This window comes from Podarcis tiliguerta, assembly GCF_965153285.1.
Source record: "Podarcis tiliguerta genome assembly, chromosome: 7".
Lineage (NCBI taxonomy): Eukaryota > Metazoa > Chordata > Lepidosauria > Squamata > Lacertidae > Podarcis > Podarcis tiliguerta.
In genome coordinates, this window is record NC_139540.1 from 42,297,131 (window position 1) to 42,317,413 (window position 20,283).

At 42.1% G+C, this 20,283-nt stretch overlaps 1 long non-coding RNA gene across 1 annotated transcript in view; it reads left to right on the plus strand.

Annotated features, from left to right (window-relative positions):
* LOC310682668 overlaps window positions 1-20,153 on the plus strand; it is a 42,243-nt gene extending 22,090 nt beyond the window's left edge. The window contains exons 2-3 of the long non-coding RNA XR_014514089.1: window positions 17,660-17,863; window positions 18,876-20,153. This is a non-coding gene — a long non-coding RNA (uncharacterized lncRNA). The remainder of the gene's footprint in view (window positions 1-17,659; window positions 17,864-18,875) is intronic.
* The last annotated feature ends 130 nt before the right edge of the window (window positions 20,154-20,283 follow it).

Here is a 20,283-nt window from a genome sequence, read left to right on the forward strand (position 1 = left end):
TGGTAATGTTTTACTTGAGGTGTCTCAGGGCTGATATATCGGTTTTAACTTTTTTTGCTTTCTAAAGCGGTAAAGAAAGTGCAGTGTTCAAACGCTGGTGTCTGTGTTGGGGAATAATGGTGTCCCATTTTGATGAATCCTCTGTCTCTTCTCTTATCTAGCATGTCTGAACTCTGAATGTTATCTAACATAACTTTTTTTATAATGCCTGTTCTTTGGAGTACAGCATTACAATGAAGCCAGTGGTGCTGAGTGAAGTTAATCTTCACTCAGACTTGAATTCCAGCTTGCCTAGCCCTTTCTAAGGAGCCAAAGCAACTTGGGACATTTACATGACCCGCAGGCATTTTAAGGCTTAGGGAGTCAAAGAAAGTGAGGTTTGGTGGCAAACAGACACACCGAGCTAGGCATTCTTATTCTTATTTTAGTAACTGGTGATCAGAGACTTGCTGCCTCTGAAAACAAGGGTGCAACATGGCCATCCTGGTTAGAGGTTTAGACTAGGAACTGAGAGACCAGTTTTCTAATCCTAACTCAGTCATTCAGCCCACTTGGGTGACCTCGAGCCAGTCACTATCTCTCAGCCTATCCTATCTCACAGGATTGGTGTGTGGATAAACTGGAGGGGGAGAAGCATGTACACCACCTTGAGCTCCTTGGAAGAGCGATTTCATATACATGTAATAATCAATCAATCTGCAGAGTGGCCGGACAGTTTATAAAGCAGTCTCGAGCCTTCTTCTGCTTTAACAGTCCCACGTGACTGTCATGCATGTCGACAAATTACTGTTCCCTTACTACCGTTGATCACTATATATGGGATTTATAAACTCTTTCATGGCCTATCCTGAGTTACTTCGACTACACAAGCAATTGGAGGAGGCAAATGAGGTAGATATGGAGAACCAAGGTGGTTCACAGTTCAACAAAGTATCACAATGCGGACATGTGAAAACTGCAGACATTTCTAGACAGGGGGAAGCCCAGGGGACCTGCACAACTGATGACTCGCCAAGCCAAGCACAGCCTACCGGGTATCCAAGTTAGGCTTCCTAATACAAATGTGCTCTTTTTTCCACTTGCTCAATTGGACTGGATAAACAAGCAGGCAATCCATGGTGTCAGCCTACCATGGATGACTGATGGGCTGAGCTTGGCTTAGTGGACCACCAGTTTGAAAGACCTGCTGCTGCTCTCTCCTCCCTTGGGTCTGCCGCATCATACAACAATGTGCAATGACTCTTCCACCACCACATGCTTCACTTGCTGTTGTCATGGCTCTCTTTTCAAAAGGATTGTCTGCTTTGCTTCCTTCCTTCCTGCCTGCCTGCCTATGGCTTTTCCCCATTAGAGGAACCCAGCACCGTGGCTCTGAAAACAGATGCCAAAACACACATACACACACAAATCCTTTGCTGTGTGTCATTGCCTTTGCTTTGTCTCTTCCTGCCCTTTTCCTCTCACTAGCCTACCCTATGCTTTTGTGTCCATTCTCTAAATAAACCAGACAGACAGAGACATGTACCAACACCCGGGCTGCTCAAAATAAACTGCTGCTGCAAGCATCATTAGGTGCTACATTTCATGTCATGAAATAACAGTTCGGATGTGTTGCCGTTGCTTCCTGCGATAAATCCTCTGAAAAGAAGCAATGACTTTGCAGCATTCTTTTGACCCTCACTGATTCATATCCTAGTGCTGGAGTTCCTACTGTCTGCCCCCATCCCACCCTTCACCCTAATTTAACTACAGAGGATAAGAGCTGCACACACAAAGGCCTGGGCTGTGTGAGTCAGAGAGCGCAAGTGAATTTCCCCACTAAAGGCTGTGGCTGATTCATTCCATGTCTCCCAAGTTGACTGCAGAGATGAGAGTGGTTCTCCATGCATAATGTATCGATTTTGTATAAATGTCCAAGTCCTGAGAATTGTATAAATGTATAAATTTAAGAATGAAAGGATGGATTTCAGGCATACTGTGTGGCATATGATATAAAAAGTCTTCAAAAAAGACCTTATTTAAAACCTTCTCATTGTAAGCAGGCATGCAGCTAGAAGTTGAGTCCTGCGCAGCACAGAAAGGAATTCAGATCTTGCTCCCACAGAATGCACTACATGGGCTGGGTAAAGAGGAACGGAATTAAATACATATTTAAATAAAATAGAAAGCTTTTTTTGCAAATTTAACAGCATATCAATATAAGTCCAAAAATTCTCCAAAGCAAACTCAAACAAGTGGCATGCAGTCAGTGGACCAGGCGGACTAGGCTAGTCACCTCAATGTTCCCCTGGTGCTTCTTTCCCAAACCCCAGGAAGCTTCTGCCCATCTTAGGGATGGAGGTGTGATGCTCTAACAGGTCCAAAAGCCCTCCCGCCACCTTCCCAAAGCCCTCCCAGCTTTCAGAAGGAAGTAGGAGGGCTCCAGCATCTTGTCAGAGTCCTGGCACCTCCTTCCCCAAATCCTGGAAGCTTCTGTCCAGCTTAGGGAGGGAGGCGCAATGCTCACACATGTGATGTCAGGATGTTGCAAAGTCACACATACACTGTCACCCCACCCACCGCCAATCACCCTCGCAAGCTAGGGCTTCTGGTCATAACTGTTTCCATATGAAAAATTTCACTGCACGCCACTGACTCAGATCTTTTGTGCATGTAGAGACCAGCTTGTAAAAGAGCTGGGAGCTGTATCGTCAATCTCAATCCTTCCCCAAGTTCCAAAAACCAGAATCGGACATTTAGTTGAACATTTTGATTGTGTGTGCGTGTGTGGGGGGGGGGGATCTAGTATTCTTCACAGTAGTGTGGGGCAGGTCTACAAGGCAATCCTCTCTACACTGGGATGGGTAGTGCCACACCATAGTCAGGGGCAGGCATACACATTGAAGCAAGAAAGGAATTCCCCTGCTGGTTTGCCCATTCAACACTGACTTCACTGATGCCCCTCCCCAGCCCAGCTTGGGTAAGCTGCAGCAATGCAAGTATCAGGAAGGCAGCTCCACTCTACCATAGATGCTTGTCCTTGTTTGGTTGAAGGCTGCTGCTTAGGGTAATTCAATTTTACTAGATATCGCCTCTTTTGCTATGAGTTGATTTGGGCTAGGCATCTTATTGTTAGGTCTTTTGAAATGAACAGTTGAACGAACGGCTCAATGTGGATAGCGGGTAGTATCTACCTAAACAGTCATGCCAGCGCAGCAACTTGTAACTTCCACATCTTCTCCCTGCATGGCCCTGTGCTCCCCTAAATCTGCAGTGAAAGGTTGGGGAAATCCCTGGAACAGATTTAGAGGTGTTTCAGTGGCAGGGCAGCTACACCACATAGCTAAAAAGTCATTGTGCTAGCATAATTGTTTAGCTGGATACGAGGTAGATTTATGGGAGCGCGAGCAGTTTGGTTGCACTGGGTGTAAAGCCTGAGGGGTGCCACAGAAGAGGCCACAATTCTTCTTTAGAGTGGTATGAGAGATGCAAATGTTTGCATCACACTGAGCACCACTGAAATTTGAGACCCCAACATCCACAACTGGCTGGATACAGCCCATACCATTGACATTGTTGGTACTGGACATTGTAATTTTACTGTCATTATGTTTATGTTTAAAACATAATAGGTTAATTGACAGTGTGATAATGGGCATTGTTAATTAACCCATTATGTTTTATGCCCAAACTTTTAATCAATCATTAACTGTCCAATTGTCAATATTATATTGCAGTGGTATTATAATTCTTACTACGTATTGTGGCCATTGTGCTGTTATTTTGTTTATTTTCTGTGAACCACTTTGATCAGAAAGTCTCTGTGGCAAATGCAGTCTAATAAACAGACAAACTATGGCTTCCGTTTTATTGTGTTAACTCAGGAGACTTAGATTCTCTATTTTGATACCTCCAAATCAGCTTCTCTTTTCACTTTCCGATCAAAGCATCTATGAAAAGCAAACAGTCAGAAGAATGACAAATGCCTAATGTAAAAGGATTATATTCCCAAACAAATACAAGCAATGGACATCATTCAAAAAGAGATGTTCAGATCTCTTGTCACCAGGTTAAACTTCTATTGAAGGATGTTGACCTCTTGTTGCTAGGGATTTTCCTTCCGCTTCAGTAGCTTTGAATTGCTAATTAATAATCCACTTAAGCTGGTTATATGTCAGAATACTCTGCTCTAATTTTTTTCTGTGCTTTTGATGCTCCTCAATTCACATTCATAGTTTTACATCATAATTTAATGCTGCCAAAGATACAATCAGAAACAGAAGTGGAAATGCTAACAAATCTGGTGTTATTTCTATTACAGCTAGGAACTGTTTCGTTCTATTTTTTAAAAAAATTAAATTGCCGAAGGTTGAAATGAGTCGGTTTTGAGAACCTGAGAAAACATCTAACATTGTAACACATTACTGAAACCTGCTCTCAAAAGAATTCTAGATTATCTTTGAATTTAAATCTTATTTTTTAAAAATGTGTTGTGAAATCCTAATAAGCATCATATCAAAGCCCTCTATTGCATGAACTGAATGATCTTATATTATAGGATGCACCTATAGCCAGCCACCTGTTATTTCTTTCTGGATCATATGTAAATATTTGGATGCATAGTACATTAGGTCAGTATATCCTCCTCCTCATCAAACCTTTTGTTGGCATCACATACAAACATCCAAAACAAATCAATACACAATTACCACTTCCTCAGTGGCACAAAACATTTGTTAAAAGAAAGAAAGCAGAGCAGTCTATCGTCACATCTCTTGGTCTCCAGGGAGATCAGACGTCTTGAGTGTATTTCGACGACAACCAACCAAATAGAGATATTGGAAGCCGCCCAGAGTGGCTGGGGAAACCCAGCCAGATGGGCGGGGTATAAATAATAAATTATTATTATTTATTATTATTTATTATTATTTATTATTTTTTTATTATTATTATTATTATTATTATTATTATTATTATTATTATTACTATTAAGCCACTAACTTGGTGAGCTCCTGATCATTCCCCAGTAATAGAAAATGTATGTAGGTCAGAATATTGTGCTCCATACACTGGTATGGGTGTAAAAACTGTGTGTGTGCTTAAAAATTCATTTTGATAAGAGATTGCTTAGAACAGATGTGGGGAAGCATTAGCTCTCCAGATGTTGCTGAACTGCAGCTCTTATCATACTTGGCCATTGACCATGCTTGCTGGGGCTGATGTGAGTTGTAGTTCAACAACATCTGGAGGGTCAAAGGTTATCCACACCTGCTTTACAATAGGAAAGGCAACTTGTTCAGAAGGATAATTGTGAGGGTGGTAAAGAAGTTCTGATCTAATGTCCTTCTGTCTTTTCCTTTTCCAGATGTATATTCACATTACATTTGCCCTTAAAAGGTGCAAAACTCATGAAGGAAATGCTTTCCTTGTACTAATTAAGTTTTACTTTCTGGTGTTTTAATATGCAACATGCACAAGGTTTGGGGTATTAACAGATGAATGCTCAGAGCAACAAGAAGTAAAACAGCAAATTACAGGCATGTACATATATTCCAGCAAAGGTGGGAGGAACTAAGACTAAGTCACTAGCCAAAGGTAACGCAGCATCAATAAAAATGGCTACAAAATCCCTCATCATTTTTCCATTGCAGTTATTACATGATAGATGTGGTTGTAGAAACCCTAGAAAGAGTGGATTCTGGAATGATGTGCCAGAAGATATTCATTACACACACAGCTAAACTTCCCTTAACTGTGGAAAACAACCTCCACAATTAAAAGCACAAAAAGAATGGTGTAAAAAGAAGCCAGAACTCTCCAGAACAAAGTTCTGGCACCTCTCGGGTGGGCACTATCGTCATTATGAGAGAACAAGGGAGGCGTTCATTGTGAGTTCCGGCAACTCTTTTTCTAGAAAAATAGCACTGCGTGATAATAGGAACCATAATGTATTACTATTCATTTGGGAAATAGTCTCTTCTGAATGGTTGCAGCATAGTGAATCAGCAATCTGCTTTCTTGCTAGGGTGGTCAAAAATACAGCAGATGAAAGTTCACCTAGGTCTAGGTGTTGGGCTTGGCATCCTACAATTTAGTCAATTTCAAAACCCATGCAAAAGAGAACAATGTACTGCGCAGGATCAACCATTTGAAAACAGCTGGAGCATTTTTTTCTCTCTCTCTCTTCTGTTCCTAATGATGTTGCTGCATGCAGCTTGAAATATTTTTTTTTCTTCCTTTCTTAGAAGCTTCAGGATTAATTTGCTATCAAAACAGACAAGCATTCGCACACTGAATAATGATCTTTCTTAAATTCATAATTTATTATGTTCTGTGATGTCATGAATTAAATAAATATGATTTCTGAGTAGATGCATCCTTTCAGAGCATAGCAATTAGACCCCGCATGACTTTGCTCCTTAGCAGGCATGGCAAGAGGTCATGTAGCCCGTCAAGAAATGAGCCGGGCTTTGCAAAAGCTGACTGGTCAAGCATATTAAAGCTAAGAGAAATCTCCTGGGAGAAATGGCTGGATTTGTAAACGTAATGCAATGGCTGTATGAAATGAAATGGAACAATATTGCTAGAGATGTTGTTGTGGTTAAAAGCTTTGGGCTAAATCCAAAAGTCAGTTTTCAATCAATACTTTTCATTCAGGCAAAAACTCTTTGTAGTCCATGAAAGATTTGTCTTCATAAAGACAGGATTAAAAAATATATATTAAAAGGGTGGAGTCAGGGATAGCTTGGAGGCAGCATATGTTCAGATCATACTGCAAGGACATATAGAGAGAGACACTATCTTAGTGGCTGCTCCACAGTTGTGAAAATGGAAATTCACAAAATCCTGAGCTGAAGCTTTTTTCCCAGCCTGTCTTGTTTGGACAAACTCAGAGAGGGTGAAATTAAGCTACAACTTTATTGTTTCTAGCTCTCAGCTTGTTGAGGTTGAGCTAGGGATGTGCCAAACCGTCATTTTATTTCCACAGATATTTCTGCCTCCTTGCATGCTGGCATTGCAGGGCTGGGAAAGTTACCAGCAAAAGCAGCAGTGTGGTTTTCACAATGTAGATTCAATTCAGTGTTGTGCTTTGCAAATTTATTGATTATTATGGTAATAGGCTTCTTTGCACATCATATTCTCTATTGAAAGCACAAAACACCCTCTCAGCAGTGTAATGCGCATCCAGTTAGTTGTGTGGTATAACTGCAACTAGTGCATCATGTTGATAGTCCATCACTGCTCTCTCTCTCGCTCTCTCTCTCTCTCTCACTGTGTGTGTGTGTGTGTGTGTGTGAGTGAGTGAGTGAGTGAGTGAGAGAATCTGATGATAAAACATTCTCAATCTTGCTGCTTCATGACACCACTTATCAACAACATAAAATACTATTTTCGCACTAGGAGTGGAAGATCACAAATATTTACACTAACCCCTTCGGCTGAGCACTTGGGATAACATGGGCAAGACCACAGTTGAAATAAATGAATCATCTCAAAAATGATACATTTAAGTTAAGAAATGCACCATCCTGGCTATCAGATAAAGACCTTCTCCCTTGGAAATATAACTGAATGAGATTTGGGGGGGGGAAGCACAAATTGTCCTTTGTAATATATGTCTGCTCCAACTATGCATCTCTTAATTTTTGGACTGGTTTAATGTGTTACAAATGGCATTATGGGTATCCAGTTAGGCTTCTTCAGTGCATTTCTATTGGGTGGGGAGATCAATTCCATCCCAGAATGGCCAGGAATGACACTATGTCTGGGACAGTCTCAGAAAAATGACAGGTCACAGCTGGCAGCTATCCAGAAGAGTCATCACTAGAGGCAGAAGTAAAAAATATCGTTTTTAGAAAATAAAAATAAAGACTTACCATTGTTGCTGCCACCAAGGATACCCCCCCCCCCACGTCTCTTAAGAAATCCTGCCACTGAAAAATCGCTGGCAATTCATCACCCACAATAAATTATGCAGAATTTGTCAGAAAGAACCATCAAAGAGAATAAACCAGTTGATGCAAGCACTGTGCCCCACCTAGGGATGTTGGAGAATTCCAACAAAACAAGAAAGTGGAGTGGAAATTTCCAATTTCCACTTATTCATCCCATGTCCAGAAATGAAATCAACCCAGCAAATACAATCAGTGTTCCCTGTTGTTTTTCCACCTGTTGCACTGTGCTTTCTTTGCACTGAAATGAATGAGGTGGAATATTGTAACGGCAATGTATTTCATGTAATTAGTTATGTAAATTCCATAAGTTACATAATTTCTCTGCAGTTGTAAAATGAATGGCATGGTTTTTGACAGAAGATGAACTGCAGTGGAATGGGAACAGTGCTGCATGCAGAATGGAGAAAGATGCCTTCTTATATCGCTTCCCGTTTCCTACCCCACCACAATGGCCAGATTCCTTTCTGCCTGAACATAGGGGCAGCATGGCATTCATTCATATATTCTGCACATGCACATTCTTCCTTTCCTTTCTTTGCACATCTTCCAACACCTTTTAAAGAAAAGAACTAAAAGCTTCGGCTACTTGAACAAAAAAGTAATGCTAACTTAAAATACTTTTCCCCCAATGAAGGATGATGAAGTCCTTTTGAAGTACCTCTTTGGGAAATGTAAACTGCATGATGCTCTCAGATCTTTATGGATGAAAAAAAATTCTCATAAATTTGAAATTTGAATTCAGTTAACTGCCAAAAGCCTTTTAGTTTAGATATTTGATAATTTCTCAAACTTTGGTTCCTAAAAACAGGATCCAATCATACATTATATGTCTTTCTTTCTTTCTCTCTGTCTGTCTGTCTCTCCATATATATTTTTGGTCAAAAACGGGATATTGTTCTGGCGATTGAAGTAAGCAATGGAAGAAATCCTGGCCCATGCTGGTCAGAAGTTTCATCAGCAAAATGTAAATTCAATATGCTGAGCTAGCCAGATGATCTATATTGTCATCTCTCTCTGGTCTAAGAAACACATATAGAGAAGAAGTTCCCAAATTCCCACAAGCTTTATTTAGATGGTCCATGGTGCTTGTATAAAAGTACGATTAAGACTCATACAGCAATTTTCTTCCATGGGAAGAAATGTGTAGGAACTGCTGCTACAGAGAACATACTATTGGCTGTTACCTAGATTCTACCTGTTTCCTGTGTATTTGACTCAACCATTTGCTTTGCAGCCCTCTGTAGACATTCAAGATTTTTGCATATGAATGTATGGGGAAATGGGAAAGGATCATACATGCTGGCTCTTCCCCCCCAACTGCATCTGTTTGGTACTCTGTCAATCTGTGCAGGGGCCCTGTGCATGCACCAGGCCAGCCTTCCTCAGCCTGCCAGTGCCTACCAGATGTTTTGGAGTACAAATCCCACCATACCTGACATTGGCCATACTGGATGGGACTGATAGGTGCTGGAGTCCAGAACACCTGGAGAACAACAGGTTAGGGAAAGCTACACAATGCTCTGAATGCACTACCTGTAATCTGTGAGAATGGAAGATACAGTTTGCACATTGGAGTGATCCTTAGACAGTTGGGAACTTGAATGCATGAGGTTGTAGTCAGAAATGACAGGCCTGATGCTTATCCCTTCAGGACTTTTGTTGTTGTTGCCAAGTTCACTCCTTGGATTTGTGGCTTTGTTGGCATCTGCCAAGAGACAATCAAGTGTGCCTTCAGTAGTGTAGTCAAACAGCTGCATTAGCAGCACCAAAGTGACCTCCCTGGTGACCAAGCCTGGTCAGTGTGTGTGGAGGTCCTGGGCTGCTCAGACAACAAGACCCCTCTCCCCTCTCAGTCTCGCTGATATGTACTAAATGAAAGCAGAGCAATACATTTGGCACCAGCTTAGTTGCAGGAGTTGCCAGAAGGAGGTGTATAAGGTGCCTTCTTGACTGTTGGACCCACTATTGGCCTCGTCCACTCAATCCTCCAGAGCCTGTCTTCACATGCAGAGGAAGCCCCTAACTCACTGAGGGTTTGAAACCCATTGGCTACCCTCACCTGGTTTAGTTGGCCAGTCAAAGATGTTCCCAGGGTATTATCTAGGTAAAGGGACCCCTGACCATTAGGTCCAGTTGTGGCCGACTCTAGGGTTGCAGCTCTCATCTCGCTTTATTGGCCGAGGGAGCCAGTGTACAGCTCCTGGGTCATGTAGCTAGCATGACTAAGCTGCTCCTGGTGAATCAGAGCAGCGCACGGAAACGCTGTTTACCTTCCCGCTGGAGCGGTACCTATTTATCTACTTGCACTATGATGTGCTTTCGAACTGCTAGGTTGGCAGGAGCAGGGACCAAGCAGGGGATTCAAACTGCCGACCTTCTGATCGGCAAGTCCTAGGCTCTGTGGTTTAACCCACAGCGCCACCCGCATCCCAGGGTGTTATCTGCTTTTACAGAATTACTGGCTGTCTACCCTGGATAATGAATCCTCACATGGTTCTAAGTAGGCCTTTGTCCTTGATTGTGGTAATCCTAATGTCTATTACAGACCTGAAGGTCCAATCTGTGGTATCTCCAGATGGGGCTGGAAATAACCTCTTTCTGAAACCCTGAAGAGCTACTTCCAGTCAGTGTAGACAATACTGAGCCAGGTGGATCAATTGCCTGACATCACAAGACAACCTCCTATGTTCCTAATGGTTTGGATTTCAGGTCAACTCCTCCTAGAAAAGAGAACTTTGAAGATGTATGGTTCTGTCCTTCTAATAGTCTGCCCATTTATCAAAAAATATTAGTAAAACATTACTGGTTTGTAACAGGAAAAATCCAAATTATTATCAACATTATTAGTCTAGGGCTGCATGTAGACCATACATTCCAAGCACATTGATTTCCCCCAAAGAAAGCTAGGCACTCTCATGGAAGTTACTTCTCAGGACATCTTTCATCAGCATCCTTCCAGATGGTTTTTGAAAGTAATGCTTGGAAACACCTGTGTTGTAGATATTTATGCTATCACACCTTTCCTCCAAAAAGTGCATACACACATGTATTTAATTCTCACAACAACCCTCTAGAGTAGGTTTTGCTGAGAGAAAGTGGCTAGCCCATTACTACCCAGTGAGAAAGAAGCTTCTTCATATATTTTAGTCTGACAAAAGCAGCCAAGGCTGTGGTTTTATTTGCGGTATGGGAATCGTTGCAGAAGAGATTGGATATGGAGACCTTTGAAATTTTATTTTGATAGCTGTAAACCAAATCCCAGCTCTCTGTTAGCTCTGTAGCATATAAGGGCTGCCATTTAGAAATATGTTGAATGCAAAGAAAATCTGAGAATGAGCAGCAGAGGCCCCTTTCCCATTCAGATCAGGATACCCCTTCAATCGTGTTATTCACAATGGTGTGATTTAAGAATTAAATGTCATCCGAGTTATTTATTCACTATTCTCAAATCCCTCCCTTTTCTGTGTATAAATTGGTGCTTCAACACTTTTTTATTCAGCAGCAGAATTATATTTATTAATATTTTGCCCTTTCAGTTTAAGGCTATAATTTAAACTGCAATTGCATAAGTCAGGGGCGATAAAACCTATGCCCAAGAGTTCAGGGAAGCCTTGTAAGGAAGTGATTCTTATCAAGTGTGGCTTGAAATTATGTCTCTGTGAAATATGTAATAACAGGCAGTGGCTTCTGCGTTGAAAATCAGATAACAAGGGAGAGATCAGGACAGTTAAAAAGGCAGTGTGACATACTGCACAAAATATTCAACTGGAACCTAGGGTGGCCAGTTACACATCACTATTTTTTTAAAAAAGAACAAAAGAAGACACAGATTTGCATGTGCTAATTTATATATATAGATGCAAATTAAGAAAGAATTGTGATATTTATTTAAATAGCAATACTGTACAATAAATCTCACCATAGTGGGGAAGACTATGAACGGGCGAGCACCGCAACCCCAGAGTTGTTCGCGACTGGACCTAACAGTCATGGCTCCCTTTACAGGGATGTGGGTGGCGCTGTGGGTTAAACCACAGAGCCTAGGGCTTGCTGATCAGAAGGTCATGCTGGCCACATGACCCAGAAGCTGTACGCCGGCTCCCTTGGCCAGTAAAGCGAGATGAGCACCACAACCCCAGAGTCGTCTGCGACTGGACCTAATGGTCAGGAGTACCTTTACCATTACCTTTAAAATAAATCTCACCATAGTCGAGAAGACTATGATCGGGTGACCTATGTCTGCTCTGCCTGCTGTCCAGGTGCTAACTGTGGATGGACAATTTTAAAGGAGACCCTGGTCTCCATTCTTATGGTGATTTATCTTTAAACCACACATGGATGGAGAGCCTTTCAAATAAATGACATCTTCAGACAGATGACTGTCCTCTGACATCCCTTGACCATCCTACTTGGCACATGGCTATCCTACTTGGACCTGAAAGACCTAGGTTGAAATCCATGTCCACCATAAGAACATAAGAAGATCCCAGGTTGAAGATGCATCTAGTCCAGTGTCCTGGTTCTCCTAGTGGCCAACCAGATGCTTATGAGAAGCATGTAAGCAGGTGCTCTCCCTGTGGTTTTCAGCAACTGTTATTGAGAAGCATGCAACCTCTGGAGATAAGAGCATAACCATCAGGGTTAGCAGGCTTATCCTCCACGAATTTGTCCATTCTTCTTTCAAAGCCCTCCAAGTCAGTGGCCATCCCTACATTTTGAGGAGCGAACTTCATAGTTTAATTCTGCACTTTGCAAATAAGTACCTTTCATGTCTGTTCTGAATTTTCATTGGAAGTCCACAAGTCTAGAGAGAAGGAAAAAAAAAAAATTTTCACTTTATGCCATGAATCTGAGTGGGCTTTGACAAGTCACTTAACCTACCTCAGAGGGATTCCATGAAGATAAAATGGGAGCTCCTTGGTTGAATGTCCCTGGTAGCCTTACAGCTCTCATGATTCCAGATTATGTTGGTGACTGCATTCCGCATGTTATAGAGGGGAGACATATGCTCTGTAGTTATTTACAAATCCTTTTGAGACAAAAGGATTTTCCAATTTCTAGACATTCATTAAATTCTCCAAACCTTCCCTTTGCTAACTATTCTTCTTGCAGACAAGGCAATCAGAGCATCTGGATTTCTCAAACTAGAGAACCCTTCAATTTATAGGCTTCACATTAGCACCATAAATCTGCACATTTTGTGATATTGTTTTTGATTCTCCAAATATAGCATGATCGAAACACATATGTTTTGAAGCTTTATTCCAATAGCTCCTCATGTAATTAGAGACATGAGAGACCCAAACTGGCAGGATCTGACCCATTTTCAAACACACGGCAGAACAAAAACAAAAACTGGTTGCATGCATCTTAACTTTGGTTTAATCTTTTAAATATTCAGATACATTAACTGCAAACATTTTTTTCTATGTTATTTCCCTCACTATCCACAACCATAGATGGAGCCTGTTTCTTGGCAGTAGTTGCTCCACAAGTTCTTTAAATATAGTTCCATATATTTTATTCTAAAAACAGACCATTAGCAATTCAAGTGGCTTCTCCCAGGTTAACTCCCAACTTGCACAGCATTTGAGCTGCAATCTGCACACTGTTCAATTCGAAATAAGGTCCTTGAAATGTTACTGAAGTCTACAATAATATTCAGGCTCAATTACAGAGGTCCCACTCATAGTAAAATGGTTGATCTGAAGACAGAAACACCTCTTTGAGGTAAAGCTGTCTCATGTGTAGAATTCCCCCTCTAGTCATTCATAATTACCTCACATAAATCATACATTTAACATTTTGGCTTTGCGGTATTAATGGAAACATTTTGAGCTCTTCTGCAAGTTAGAACTTATGAATCTAACTCCAAATGATTAAGAAAATGAAACCATATTTCTCCTCCCACCCCAAGTTAAGAATCTTGATTGCTTTGAATAGCTTCCCATTGAAGCTAGGGAAACTCTACTTCAGCCTTGTAACCTGATGCAGTTAACAACACAAAAAGAGCCCTTTCAACACAGATGAGTTTTTCTCTTTGTAGGGGACATACAACATCTATTCTCTACCAACATGTGTACATACCATAACCCTCAATATCAGCCACTGACAATGCTGATAACACCTATCACGTAGGATAACCTACATAAGTTGGGTAGACAAACTAAGGCCCGGGAGCCAGAGCCGGTCCAATCGCCTTCTAAATCCGGCCCGCGGATGGTCCGGGAATCAGCATGTATTTATATGAGTAGAATGTGTGCTTTTATTTAAAATGCATCTCTGGGTTATTTGTGGGGCATAGGAATTCGTTCATTTCCCCCAACAAAATATAGTCCAGCCCCTCACAAGGTCTGAGGGACAGAGGACCGCCCCCCTGCTGAAAAGGTTTGCTGACCCCTGCCTAGGAGGTACCCAGGGACACTTTAGCTAGCCATTCTTTATATTTTATCTGCATAACCGGTGGCACTACTCTTTCTGCCCCTGACTCACTCTCTGCCTGTCTTAGTGCAGCCCTGACCTTTTATGGGCTGTGTGTTACACAGTGGCATCACAAGGGGGGCAGGGGACTGTGCACCCCAGGTGCCATGTCTGGAGGGGTGACAAGAAGGCACCCCATGGGGTGCTCGCCCCGCCGCCCCGAGGCACAGCGGCGTGAGCAGCCATTGTGCTGCCGCAGCTGCAAGTGGAGGATCCTCCATTTGTGGCTGCAGCTGTGATCAGAGGATCCCGCCACCATCTGTATGGCATTCGAGCGGCACCAGCGGCAAACCGCTAAGCACAAAGCATGCACAGTGTCGCATGCATGCGCTGTACATAGTGGTTTGCCGCCAGCGCTGGCCGAGCACCGTACAGACCGTACAGATCCCTCCATCACTGCTACAGCCACAAGTGAAGGATCCCTCTGCTGCCACTGCAGCTGTGAGCAGAGGATCCCACAACCGTCCGTACAATGCTGGGGCGGCGGCAAACCACTACATACAATGCATGTGTGGTGTCGCACACATGCGCTGTATGTAGCAACATCACACATGCATCCTATGTAATGATGCCATGCATGCGCCGTATGTAGTGGCGCAACGCATGCGCAGCCGGCGGTTTGCCCCTCCCCGGGTGTCAGTTAGCGTTCGTTCATCCCTGGTGGTACAGTCCATCCACATCCCCCAATAGATCCCACCATGTGTTATCGCGGGGGGGGGGGGGACAGCACTTAAGAACATAGGAGGAGCCCTCCTGCATCAGACCAAAGGGCCATTTAGTCCAGTATCCTGTTCACACAGTGGTCAAACAGATGTTTCTGGGATGCCCACAAACAGGACAGGATTGCAACTGCGTCCTGTCTACTTATGCTCCCTGGCACTGCTATTCAGAGGCATACCACCACTGATCCTAGAAGTAATATAAAGCCATTATGAGGACTAGTAGTCACTAATAACTTTATCCTCCATGAACTTGTCTAACTCACCATCTACACTGGCAAATGCTCCATCTTGTTGCAATTAATTCTGTAGCTTCACTTAGTGAAGAAGTACTTCCTTTTTTTCTTGCATGCTTTCTCTTCTAAACTAAAAAGGCCCTAATGTTGTAACCTTTCGTCTTTCTAGAATTTCTCCACTCCCTTGATCATTTTGGATGCTCTTTTGTGAACCTTTTCTGCAGTAGCTTTTAAAAATTTATTTAAGGTGACCAGAACTGTTCACAGTATTCCAAGTGTGCTCACACCACAGATTTGCAATATGATATTGGCACTTTTATTTTCAGTTCCATTCCTAATGATGCCTAGGATGGCATTTGCCTTCTTCACAGCTGCAGTACACTGAGTCGACATCTTTACAAGCTGTTCATTACGACCCCAAGATTTCATTCCTAGTCAATCATTTTTACATCACACCCCATGAGCCTATGCGTGTGTGTGTGCACGCATGCGTGCGTGTGTGTGATTTTCTGTCCCAATGCACATCACTTTACACTAGCTTACATTGCATTGCATTTACCATTGTAATACCCATACACACAGCTTGCAAATTCTTTTGTAGTTCCTCTCAATCCCTTCTTGTTTTAATCACCCAAATATGTGGCTCTTCTTCTTCATTCTGAGATAGCATCCCTGCTATTCTCCCCATCACACCTTCTGAACATATGCGTAATATGAAATCTGTTGTTAACGGAGCCAAATCACCTAAGAATCTGCTTTGGTAATGGCGCTTTAAATGTACTTCCATGTGTACTTGAAACTTAATAGAGCTGGGAATGTGGCCAGGTTTACACTTTATACGTTGGTCATTCTCCAGCCTGTGTTAACAGAATTCCACACTTCCTTTGCTGCAAGCATCCACTGCCAGAGGCATTAAGCCTCTTATACCGGTTGCTGGGAATCATAAGCCCCATTTCTGTAAAAACAGAGCAGGAGAGGCATGTCAGATGTTGGAAAAATGTCTTTTCTTATGACTAGCCATATATCCTAGACTTTGTCATGATACCTTTTAAACATTTAACCAGTAGTCTGAGCTGATGCAGAAATAATGTGCTGATTTCATTAAGAAAACTTTGAGGATTACCTGAGCCGGTGTCTAAGGGTGGGAACCAGGAAAGCCATGAACCATCATTTGGGAGCGGCAAATCCAGCCTGCAGGCTATGGTGGGTTAACTACCTCTGAGTTAAACGTTACTTGAAACGTTAGTTATTACATTGGCAATGGTGGGGTAGATGGTTTAACCATTTTTAGTGCTGGTTATCAACTTTATTTTCCTGTTTGTATATTTTCCCAAAGCTGGCTGAGTTCGTATAACACATTATACTCTCTGTGCGGGACTTAAGGAAGTTGAAGGAGGCCAAATCTCTTCAGGAAGCATGGAAGTTATTTAAAAACCTCTATAATAGAGGTTCAGATAAAATGTATGCTACAGGTCAGTAAGCGGATGAGGAAGCCTTAGAAAATGCCAGTGTGTTTAAATAGCAGTGTCAAGGAATCCATAAAAGGTGAGAAGATTTCCTTTTTTAAAAAAGCGGAAGTGTTGCTCAAATGAGAAAATAAATGGAGCATTAGCTTGCACGGAGCAAATATAAATTGATGATAAAGCAAGCAAGGAAGGGATTTCAGAGGGAAAATCAAACAAGCACTTTAAATGCAACAGGAAACTGTGCAGGCAAAAACTCTGGTGTGTAGAGGACTGTGCTGGGGAAGGATGCGGAAAGGTAAATGTATCCTGTAAGCAAATTGGGTGTCATTGGGTGTCACTGTGGGAGATGTTGGGATGAGGTAAAAGGTAAAGGACCCCGTGGTGGTTAAATTTGACCATGGGGTGCTTTTCGGGGTCATATAGCCAGCATGACTAAACCACTTCTGATGCATGAAACAGCATGACGAGTGCCAGAGCACATGGAAACACTGTTTACCTTCCTGCCACAGCCTTAGCTATTTACTCACATTGGTATGCTTTGGAACTGCTAGGTTGGCAGGAGCTGGGGCAAAGCAACGGGAGCTCACCCTATTGCACGGATTCGAACTGCCAACCTTACGACTGGCAAGCCTAAGAGGCTCGGTGGTTTAGACCATGTCCCTTTACCTTGGGATGAGACCCAAGTCTAAACAGTTCTTTCTTGGAAGTGTAACTGAGGAGGAGTCCTACCAGTCACAAAAGAGCTTTTACCCCTTCTTCTCCCCACCCAGACATTTTCCTTGTATGCCAAGCTTGGGAATAAATCTTTTTTTTTTTTTTGGCAGACATGTTGCCTTCCCCAACCACTTCAGATGTATCCACCTCAAATCAGGGCACTTCAGAGAGATTTCACCTGAGATAATGGAGAAGAGGGCTATCAGTGGCTACTAGCCACAATGGCTATGCTCTGCCTCCTCGGTCAGAGGCAACATCACTTCTAAATGCCAGTCACTCAAAGCTACAGGACGATAGGGCGCTCTTGTGCTCAGGTACTGCTTATGGGTTTGCCACAGGCATCTGGTTGGTCACTGTGAGAACAGGTTGCTGGACTAGTTAAGTCATTGGGCCAATCCAGCAGCACTCTTCAGATGTTCTTATGAGTTCAGACAAGCCCTCTTCAGTTTGAGATTGGTACAAATTTGATGCACACCCCTAGTGACAACTGCCACTTTAAAGAAAGCAATTCAAAAAGCAAATAGCATCACTACCCTGTCTTAGGTAGGTGCTTTCAACGTTGAGTTGATGTTTTTAAGGAGCTGCCTCCCAAACCTCAAACCTCTAGGCTGTATTTCCTGACTAATAAGTAACAAGTCCTGAGTCAAAATAAAAGGGATGGGGTCCTATTTCACAAAAGTATTGCCCTCTGCAAAGAGCCTTCATTTCAGTGATGTGTCAGGACAGGCACAATCATTGAGAAAAATGTCCACTACCACATTTAAACTGGCAAGTATCATTTTAAAAAGAGGCAGCCTGGAGTACAACCTCCAATTTTGCTCGTCTTTTGGCAAACCATTTGCCAAGAAAGGGCGAGGAGTAGGATTTCTGCTCCAGGTTCCTTACTTCAAAGTAATGCTTCTTTAAGTGATGCAATCTCTAGTGTGACCCTTGTTTCTCCCCTGCTATTGGCAAACTATTTGCATTCAGACAATGGACTGTAGAAATCACCTTTTCTAGGGTATGAATAGCTATCATGGTGCCGTCCAAGTGGTTTGGACTACAGGTGCCATCATTGCAGGCCATTGGCCATGTTGGCTAGGGTCAATGGGAGTCATAGTCCACAACATCTGATGGACACCACATTGGCGACCCATGTCCTGAAGAAAGGAAACATGAGAAGCTGCCCTGTTTGCAATAGCCTAGAGTGTAAAGTGCAGGGATAATCGTATTTGTCTTCACAATTGCACAAGGCCTGCAGTAGTCCTCTGGCATTTGTGTTTTCAGCTTGACAGGATTGTTTTCCTAATTTGTTCAGCTGATTTTTCTTTCTTGTTTGTTTAAAAGGAGCACAGTCTGGAAGCCTGAACTCTGATGTAAAAAGGATAAGGTCTTTGATGATTCAGGTCAATGGAAGATGTAGAGCCTATGAAGACCTCCCTGCGGAGCGACGTTGCCATTGGTTTAGATCTCATCATCACAAGTCGACACCTTTATTGCTCTGGAGCTTTTTCACAGATGTCAACGACATTGTTCTCTTTGCTCTTGTTTTAAACGACTGCACTGTAAATAAATAAAAGAAGCTGGATTTTTTAAAATAGAAAACCTGTTAAGCTAAGTTTGTGGAAATTCTCAGTAAAGAGTGAAATCTGCCACATGCCCTCTAACTCCTGCACATCATCTGCAAGTGCCTTTTCAACCACGTCAAAATGCCGACTTGTGACCGGATGTCAAAATAGATAGGGCAGACAGATGAGGGTTCCATCTTTAGATGTGCATTTCCTTCGTTTCATTACTTGCCGGCAGAGACTGATATTCTTTCAGTATGGTTTTTGCCGAGAGATATTATACAGATAAATCAGAGGGATATATAACCAATGGCTCTGTGGAAGCCTTACACCAGGATCATTTTTAGTTCAGCAGTGCAAAACCAAATTTAATTAATAGGGCTGAGTTTTTAACCGACTTGCCTTTTATAAGACTTATTAAAAGATAAAAGTGATGTATTGAGAGCCACTGCCTTTGAGTGTGTGCTGCAGCCTCATTTGCATAATAAAGGGGGTTTGGCACATGAGCTTCATAGTAATAATAAATGTGTATTAATGAAGACAATTATAGACACACGAAAATGTATGCCGCATAAAGGGAAGAATCTTGGTTATTAATGTTGACAAATCCAATACAGATGGCATTATGTATGTTAATATTATTATAAATCCTTATTGTTATGCACGGATGTATATTAAAGCTATCATTATGAATCATATTCTGTCAGCTCCCATGAGAAAAGGAAAGTACATGATGGCAATATGTAATGGCAAAATGCTATTGTCATGTTTATATTGATGTCAAGTTCAAATTGAAATTAGTTCTTAAAAGTTGTGACAGCCACATGGTTATCCATTTGAGTAATAATTAACATTCCACATAAATGACAGTAATAAATTAATATCGAGATAATTAGATTATGTAACTGTACTCATGCTCTGAAGTCATCTGATGTCAAAAGGAATTGAAAAGAAATTTTGGGGAGGCTGTCACACCTGGGAATGCACACTGGATATGCTGAAATGTATACTGGAAATGTGATTCTCAAATCTCTCTAGAATAAAGCACAAGTCATCTTGGTTTCGCTTTTTGATATGTATTCTACTTGGCTGTGATTGTCCTGATTCCAAGAGTCACTTTCAATTTACACCTGTGGTACAGTGGTAACTCGGGTTACAAACACCTCGGGTTACAAACACTTCGGGTT